Raw genomic sequence first — 9,878 nt, 5'->3', positions numbered from 1 at the left:
GTTGTTGTAGTGTTGTTGTAATTGTAGTGTTACTGTTATTGTATGTGAAAAATTGTCTAGTTATTGCCTTGAAAATAAAAATAAAAACCTTATTTTCAAAAATGCTTATAAATGTTAAACAGTATTTGATCATACTGCAATTATTGCAAAAAAAAAAGAAAGGAGACGTTGGAGGAGATGGAATGTGCGGCTGCTGAATCAGGGAGCGATGCCGGAAATGTTGTTAACATAGGAATTATGTCGCCAGCCAGCGGACCAATCACAGGGCTTGTTGTCTGTGTTGTTTCAACCCATATGTAATTATATTTTGAGGAGGTTCACATCAGGCTACATATGTAGGCTACTGCGTATATGTGCAGGGCTATGTAAACCTACAGTGAATGTTACGACATGGATCCAACGCAGAAATGTAAATCAGGCTTCAGTCCAACGTTTTCTCTCTAGGAAAACAGTATCTCATTGACCTTCAAAGTTTTTGGTGTTCTTTTTTCCCTTTTTATTTGATGGATTTATCTCTTCGTCATTACTCTCAGTGCTGTGTGTTGGTGTACCAATAGTCCATCCACCCAGTCTGACTTGATTGAAGGCCCACATTTGCTATGCGACCATGTAAAGTAGGAGCCTTGAAATATCACACTGACCTTGGTGTTCCTCTCTGATTCATTTTTCCCCTGACACCCCCTCTGAGGATGGGGTTTCTCAACGGTTTCCCATCCCATTGATATACATGCACAGTAACTCTTACTGTAATCCAGCAGTAAAATACTGTAAAGTTGTTGTGTAGGCTCAAAGTAAATGTGTTTTTTGTGTTAAAAACTGTTTAACACGTTATGCAAGAACACATTTTAAGGTTTTATCTACATTCTTTGTATTTAATCTGAATGAAGTGAAGTATTACATTTTCTAAATTATTTTTACAGAGCTGTCGACTGGGATCTTTTCACGTCTTGTAAAAAAAGGTTTGACTCACTTTGCATGCAGCATTTATTCAGCTTTTTATATTTGTTCTGATATACTTAATGTAATGAATGTTTAGGAAAGACAAATTATAAGTTAGAAAATGTCCCATCATTCATCAACCCTCTGGAAACTACCACAAAATGGATTTTGCTATCTTTTGCTTATATTATCTTCAATGTAGATCAGTAAAGTAAAACTATATTTTGAAGATGGACAAATTAGACCTAAATAAGCAATATTTATGTGGTGGTTTAGTATGGTTTTGATTTGTTAAGCAGATGCAAACAAATGTTTTAAAAAACAACACTTAAAGAAGAACACATGTTAAATCTTATGTGTCTACGGCACAATACGATATGATACGATATGGTACAATACGATAAAATAGGATACAATACAGTACGTTACGATACAATACGTTACAGTACGATTAATAGGATAAAATATCATACAATACAGTACGATACGATACAGTGTATCTGTTACGATCATAGACTGTATAAAATATGGACGTAGTATCCGTGACGTCTCCAATCTGTTTCTGAAGCACTGTTTTGAGACGAATCGTTGGCGGCAACCATATTGCTGCTGTTGAGCGATTGTGACATAAAGAGGCGGGCTTTGAGCCTCCTAGCCAACAGCTACAGTGTTCCCGCCTGTCAATCAAGTCAGCTGTGCCTCTCATTGGAAGACTCGTAATCTCAATATCTTTGAAATTGCCGCATTAGAAAAAAATTCACCCCCCTTACAGTGTGTGCCGATCAAAAAATGAGCTATCCAGACTACACTCGTCTTTTGTACCAGGCTGTAAACATGTTTATTTCTGCTGTAAAGATCGGCTTTTTTTAATTGGTGTGTATGTGGTTTCCAGTACTTCTGGAGCCAGCCTCAAGTGGATCGTTGATGAACTGCAGTTTTTAGCATTTCCGCATTGGACTCATATTTTTTGACCGGAGGTTGCCGCTGGTTCCAATATGATACGATGCGATACGATGCTATACACTAGTACGGTATGATACACTTTATTCCAACTTGGGAAATTCCTCTTGGAATCAAGTGTTGCACACTCTGCTTCTCAGATATTTTTAATAAACTTAAGATCAATTTATGTAGTAACTAGAACAGTAAAGTAGTGAATTGTGAAGTACTGTAGTTTACAGTCTTTGGTGGTACGCATTGCATGCATACTACACATAATGTGGACAGATCTGCTTTCATTTTGCATTACAAATAAAACGTGAGGTGTGACGACGTGAAGATTGCTGTGTTATGGCGAATTTCTCTCTGCACATACTGTAGCTCCACACTCCTCCTCCTCCTCTTCCTCACAGCCGTCCTGTAAAACAGTTTGGTGGTATAAAGCCTCCATGGTGTTGTCAGGCGACATTGTCGGCATACCTGTTTCCTGTGCCCTCAGGGACAGAAGTAGCAAACACAAGGGATGAGTGAGCCGCCTAGTGTTGTCTACCTGTCTGATTTACTGTCCTGCTGCGTTTGAAGTAGCACAGGCGGAATTCACTCCGCTCTGCTTCTTTGTGATCAGTCCTTCCAGATTACAGCCCAGGTGAGGCCCCTCACCATCAACCAGAGGATATAGGAAGTACCTGTCTGTCATAGCCCCTGGACATCGGCCCTGAACTCACCGTCCTGATGTCAGCATGTGTAACACTAGGCTTTATGTTTCATTGCGTGTGACTTATTCTTATTCATGGTGACTTATGTGAGCGGTTGCCAACTTTGAAGCTTAAACTGTGGGGATTTCACACACCACCATGGGTTAAATGTGCATGTATATGAGAAAAGCCTGCAGCTGTAGCTCTGTGGTGTTTTAAATTGTTGTGCACCCAGACAACACAGCGCAAGCCTGGCGTCAGCAATGTCTTCATTGTCAGACCTGTTCAACACGTGGTCATACAAGCCAATACTTGTATGTGTTTGGCTGTTACTCTTTTTTTGACAACAAACAGCAACAGTCTGCTGCTCATCATTTTTGACTAAATGTCAGCATGCTGGTTATGTTTCAGTATCGCAATAGTGGTAACAGTTTGAACCTAAAAGACAACGCATTTTAAATTCAGTCACGGGGGGACTCACAGACTATATAACATTGTCTATTCATGCATCAAAACTGCCTGTGTTTTTGCAGAGCATGACGGCATGCTAAATATTTATGTTTTTTCCAATTCTCCACTCTTCCCACCTAATCAGCCACCAGTGATCTGGGATTCAGGACAGAGTGATGCTGGCACGGTGTGTCTGATTAGAGTCAATCAGCAGGAGGTGAAACCAACATTTCCTTCAAAACAACCATACACACACACACACACACACACACACACACACACACACACACACACACACACACACACACACACACACACACACACACACACACACACACACACACACACACACTCACAGCGAGAGAGATAGAGATAGAGAGGTCTGGAATTTGTCCTCTCGCCACATCAGCTAATGGCAAAGCCAAAAATGTTCATAGACCAAATTACACCCTGATTGTGAGCAGCATGTTTATGTGGAAATAGGATGCTGATTTGGTGCAGTTAGAGATGATCCAGAGAGGGACAAGGTAGAATATAATCAGCACCTCTAAAAGTTAAACACAACACCAGATTCAAAGAGATTGATTGGGGAAGATTTTGTAAGGGAGCTGATGTATCCCAAGAACAAACACAAGCCGCCTTTAAGGTGACATTTTCTCGACCAGCACAATCAGAGTGTTGAATCAACAGTGTTTTGTATGATCATGATGTGAAATTGAAAAACTGGAAGGAGTTGATATTCAGATTGGAGTGCACCAGGTGCAAGCATGAAATTCAGTCTTATTGATGTATAAAGCTTGCAGAACTAATTGAAAGAATAACTTTTCTAGCAGCTCCGTCATATTTTTGTGAATATTGTTTGGGTGTTATATTTTTTTACTTTGTTTTTCTTTATCCATTATCCCTTCATTTACTCTGACTTTTGTGCAGCAGTAAAAACTAAATTTCTCCTAGAGGATGATCGATGAACATTTTGTCTTAGCTTAGCTTAGCTACAAAAAAAAGACCTTAAACTGGAATTTATACAGAATTTTTTTTTTTAATGTGATAATGTTAAATTCCACAGGTTCTTGTTCATCTGTTCTGTCACAACACAGTAATTTATCCACTTATTTCACACTTACTTTTCACACTTACTAATATGTATCATAAATAAATGTATATGTAAATAAAAAAAATAACTAACTGAAAGAAACTAACCAGATTTACACCAGTTGAGTATTTTTTTTCCCCCATATTGCCATCATCATTGCAAACACAGATGCTCTGAACATTATTTGCTGCACAGCATTTTGATAAACAGATGAATTAAGCTGTCACATGAAATTTGAATACCAGTGATTTTCCAACTCTGTAGCCACAGAGATAAGGTGGCTGCTGGCGTGTGTCATCCTTGCATGAGAAAGTCTCAATCTACGTTGTGTGTAGTTTAAATACTGTTCATGCAGTCTACATATGTTGAGACGGAGACAGATTTTTATCATCAATTATAGAGAAATAAATGCACCAATCACCTAGGTAACTAATCTGCTTTCTCTGAAACCAAAGCTATTATTTTTTCGTAAATTGAGCCAAAATAACTTATGTGAACGGCACAATGAGAACAACATCATTGTCTTTTTGATTTTGATGAGGTCAAAGGTCAAATTTACAATAACAGATGAGATTTCAGATGCAAAAACAGCCTTTCATTTGACAATAAAGTGAATGACTGCTGTGAAATAAACACCACTACAGTGACGTGCATTAGCATGTGTCAGATAAGAGACTTTCAAGTGTCTTTAGTGAACTAAATAAGAGCCATTGATATTTTAGCATCTCAATGGCCACCTTAACTCTCAAAGCTGTCATTGTTTTTATTTAGGGCTCTGGCCTTTGCTGCTGCTATCAGATGAGTTCCCCATTGAAGAGGAAATCAGAAGAAACTAACATTCAAATGAAGGATGAGAGGCTTCTGTGTGCAGAGGGCTCAAATGAGCTGTGTTTGTGTTGCGTCACTGCAGTGCCACTTCAATACATCACTTCAGGGGGAAACAAGGTAACAGTGACAGCACTCACATCCAACAGATCATGAATATTGTTTACTCCTAAAAATTACTCACCTCTTCCAATTTACCTCTGCATAACTGATCTGTGTCCCCAGTTGACTGACAGTAGAGATAGTAAAGTGTTTGATTTTATTAAGGTAAATTTAAGAATGGACTGATAATTGCACTGTGGAAATAGATTCCTTAATCTACCCTTTGACTGTAACCTTTCAAAGTTAGTAGTTTACAGTTTATATGAGGTCAGTGTCCACTTTAAGAAACAAACCTAATTCAAAGGACACAGTACTATGGGTTTTTCTTTAACTGTATATTATTTTTAGAGATGCAGAGTTGTTGTTTTTTTTGCCATCAGTGTGGTTGGTTTCATCATTATCCACTGTTCCAAGTGTGCCTGAACTTACCCTGGATTGACGACGCTCTGTGTGTGGGGTTCTTGAGGCAGCAGCCAGTCCCAAATTGAATTACATGCACATTTCTCAGCCACAAAGGGGAGCCATCACTAATTAAAACCATGTGATTGATGACACTGACGCTTCATGCCAAAGGAGGATAAATCACCCTCACAGTCACTTTGCTGCATTGCTTCCTGTCTCCACACCATCAGCTACTGTAAGTCCAACACTTCCTCTGCTGTGAGGAATAAACAACAGGATAAACACATTGTTGTTGCAGATGGGTTGTTGGTAATGCTGTGTTGTGTATAATGCCTTAAACACTGTATGTTCTCAGTCATATAAGTGAAGTACTTTGAAACAGTGCCACCTGCAAATGCCAGCATCAGTGTATGAATCTCTGTGTAATGTATCTGAATTTAACCTTCTATAAGCGTACTGTACATTGTCTGTTACGTTAAGCTTAGTGAACTCTGACCCGTTTAAAGGCAAGCTGTCAATTTATCCATCCTGCAACAGCACTTAGTGAGTCATTGCCGTCTAATGGCTTATATACTCAGTCAGTTTATATTCTACACAAACCTACATGCTCTTATAGACGTATACACGTCTGAAGTATCTGATTTGTTGAACTCAATGTCTTATTATCTGATTGGATTTTGAATTTTGATCTACACAGGAGAACCAGAGCAAGAATGACAAAAGTTTCAATTAAGAAATGAAGACGAGACACACTTGATGATCCACTGTAAGTATTTTACAGACCAACTAGATACACAGAGAGGTAATGTGTTCTTTATTACACGTGCGTAACACTGACATATGGTATATATTAAATGTGGATTTTTTTATTGTTTGTATACCTTTTTAGAATGTTATCTGTCATGTGATAGTGAGTGCTTGAAAAAGACAGGACATGCAGAGACATGTGAACAGAATGACATGCATCTTGGCGGGATTCGTAGCAAATAAGAGAAAAAAATGATTAAAATGAACATTATATTCAGTGAAATATGTTTTGAATATAATGAATAAACAATACTGATTTTAAACATGTAAACTTAAATATTACAACCATGAGAACCATTACGCCAAACCTGCTAATCTATTTGAACTCAGCTTTCCACTGCAATCTGAAAACCAGAAAATATAGCACCCACGGGCATCCTGTCACATCATACAATGTAATTTTTGTATTGGTACTTTAACAAGTGATTATTTTTGCATTTATATGCATTTCTTTTAAGATAATTTGGGGTTATTAGTGCCTTTATTCAGAGGAAAGTACAGTGGAGAGGGTAGGAAGGTGGGATGAGAGTGGGGAACAAAATATGGCCTTACATGGGCTTGACTGGTACCCCATTAAGTGTGCATCTTTAATGAAACTTTAGTCTCAATAACTCATTTTTAATTTAATCTAAAATAAAAGTGTTGTTATTGTCCTAATAAGTCTAATTATTTTGCTTGAGGGTTTGTCACAATAATTCTGAGGTGGTGTAATGAAACTTTTAGCCCAAGTGTGACGGAGAACAGTTTATACACATCACTTCTTGTTACATTGTCAAATTAGTATAAAAAGTAGTCTCCTCGTATTTATTTATCCCTCTTAAGATGATCATCTGTGTTTTGCAACCTTTCCAGGATATGTGGATGTTAACTTTTTTGACATCAGACTTCAGCTGTAGACTCTTACAGCGGTTTAAAGCTGCTGACTGTGGTCAGGAACAATTTTGCACATTTAAGCTGTGTGCAAGTCGGATCCTGTCAGTGGGTTAGTTTTGTTCAAAGGACCAATTAGTGGGTCCTACCTTAGCCTACAGCTAAAAGGCCTAATGGTGGGGGCATCCACCTGAGAGGTGCAGCGCTCTCCCCACTGAGCTTTAATTTGAGAGAGGAGTGGGTGGCTGCTTCTGAGGCTTTTACCATTACACAGGACTTCATTGTGGCTGCTGACCGTTTGATCTTAAAATAATTTACTTAATGATCTCACCACGGGAGCAATTGGTGCTGCTCGATTAGTCTGCAAGGTCTAATGGACATGGGAAAGAAAGAAAGAGGAGCAGGAGGAGGGGGGAGGCATAGTGAGGGCTAAATGACTCTGTCATGTAACCTTGGGAGGTACGTTTTTAGCATAAATTCTGGGGTGAAATTCTGACAGTGCTACACACGTTCAGAGGCTGTAACAGTTTAGGGCGTTGCAGTTTAACAAGCTGAAATAACTGGGAACTATTATTGGTCTTGTTGTATATTGACAGCCCATGATGTGTAGATGCAGAAAGAACTTTGTGACACTGGCTTGCTTTTAGAGTAATAAGTTTATTACAGGAAAACAACACCAGTATCGAACAAGCATTCCGGACTGCTTGGGAAGACGACTCGGCGAGATTGTGTCTCTCCTCCCAAGGCCACTAAACACGTTCTTTATATAGGTTTAAGTGATGTCCACGACGCACATACATTTCTCTTAACATCTGGTTCACATCCAGTAGTGGACCTCAGCTCTGTTGATATAGGCATGCTGACTGTCACCGTAATTTACACCAATGTTTGACTTCAATCCCTTGTTACTGTAATTTACAGATCCGTGAAGTTGTTTCTATCCAAACTTTCTGTGGCCACTGCAAGCAGTAAAAATGTATGTTATTGTATAACTTCATGTGAGATACCTCAGTCTCATATTATCAGAAATATTTCTAATATAAAAATAGATGCCTATATTCAAAGTCAGTTTCTTTTGTGATAAAATTTCATACTTTTTACTCGGTCGGAGGCCGATTGTGGTTTGCCTAGCCACATGACTAAAAATTGTACATAATGAACAGGAATAATATTTTTTATCTTAAGCTTTTTAACATTTATTGCATTCAGAGCAGCCTTGATGTCTGACTTCAAGCCATTAGTTGAGATGTTTTTGTTTTTTGTGCAAAGATCAAATTTTCCCCTAGTTTTGAGATATAAATGGTTGTCGATTTTAGAGTTTCACATTAACACTTCTATTTAATTCTTCTAAATAACCTTGATATTAAGACTTTTAGATTAAAAAAATAGAAACACCTATGAAAAAATAGATAATGCACTAAAATATTTGTTGAAATATTATCCAAAATACTCCCTGATGATGTCTGAAGTACAGCCCAAACCACCATATCTCAAGGGATTGACAGTGAAGAGAGTTGAAAAGGTCACTCCACTTCAAGCACACATTCGACTGAAAGGCCTTCCTGACCTCTGCACCGAGATAACAAGTCACTGAAGAAGCAGGAGTGGAGGTCTAATACAGCCATTAGAGGACTAGATTGTTGCAGGTAAGTTTGTGCAGTTTACAGCAATCCCTCTGGCAAAGTATGAAAAGCGGAAGAAGGAGGGCGGGTGATTAACACAGATCACTATTATTAAATCAAGCTGGAAGGGTTGTTAGTGCACATGAAGTTGTCTGTGACATGTCATGACAAAATCTGGATCACTGGCAGGAAGAACCCAAATAAATCTCTGAATGGAATTTTTTTTTATTTGATGGGAAGATACAGCATAATTAGTGTCATCATGTTTAATGATGAACTACATCTGTTTCTCTTGTGTCAGCATTATAACCTTATTCAGAAAAATGCTAGCTTATAATAATAGTCAAATAATAGCTGTCTGAGCCTATGGAGATTGGCAGTGATTGTAAGTTTACTTCCCTGACACGTGCCAATAGTGTTAAAGATACATTTGAATAAAACTGCAGGGGGAATTTTCATACATCCGTTCATGCAACCGTTTGTCTCACAGCAAAAACAGCGCCGGTGAACCACTTTTTGTTTTTCCCTTTTCCTCAACATCAGAGCGCTTCAAATGAAACGAAACCCATGTTTTCTATTAACTTTGCATGATAAAAGGATGATCTCGAGGAGATGTCCAATAAAGTGTTGGTTACAAAGAGGACAAACACTTGAGCTTTGACTGTTTACACTCTCGATGTTATGTAGAGACGTTTATTGTGAGAAGAGCAAAGGTCAGCCTCTCCACTTTAAAGTGGGAATTAACCACACATTCAGCAGTGCAGTAATTAACACCATGTAGAACTGTTGCCAATGCCTTTACTGGGCTGTTTTATAGGAGATATGCATGTGCTGAAGTTAACATTTATTTGTGTTTAATTTCACTATAAGGACCGATTTTATGTAACCAGATTAGCATTTTAAAATGAAAATCCAGTTTGTCTTGAGGTAAATAACGAGCAAACCCAGCTGCTGTCCTTAAAGTTTAATGATCCAGCATGATACTGTACCTCTGGTGAGAAAACATACATAGATGTTTGCATAATAGCCATCAGACTGTAAGGCCACAGATGAATTTTAAACATTTATTGACCCACCCCCACACACACTGAATGGCAGTAATCCTTGTGCCGGGGCCTGCCACAGACCACGAGG

The 9,878-nt window shown here is 38.5% G+C and overlaps 1 long non-coding RNA gene across 1 annotated transcript; it reads left to right on the top strand.

Annotated features, from left to right (window-relative positions):
* Positions 1-3,181: 3,181 nt before the first annotated feature.
* Positions 3,182-6,766, top strand: LOC117823244. The gene is made up of 4 exons (XR_004633348.1): positions 3,182-3,240; positions 4,888-5,061; positions 5,424-5,680; positions 6,143-6,766. It is a non-coding gene; the product is annotated as an uncharacterized LOC117823244 (long non-coding RNA).
* Positions 6,767-9,878: the final 3,112 nt, after the last annotated feature.

Source organism: Notolabrus celidotus, chromosome 12 (genome assembly GCF_009762535.1).
Source record: "Notolabrus celidotus isolate fNotCel1 chromosome 12, fNotCel1.pri, whole genome shotgun sequence".
NCBI classification, from domain to species: domain Eukaryota; kingdom Metazoa; phylum Chordata; class Actinopteri; order Labriformes; family Labridae; genus Notolabrus; species Notolabrus celidotus.
Note: the sequence above shows the minus strand (reverse complement) of the source record. Positions and strands in the feature narration are given on the sequence as shown.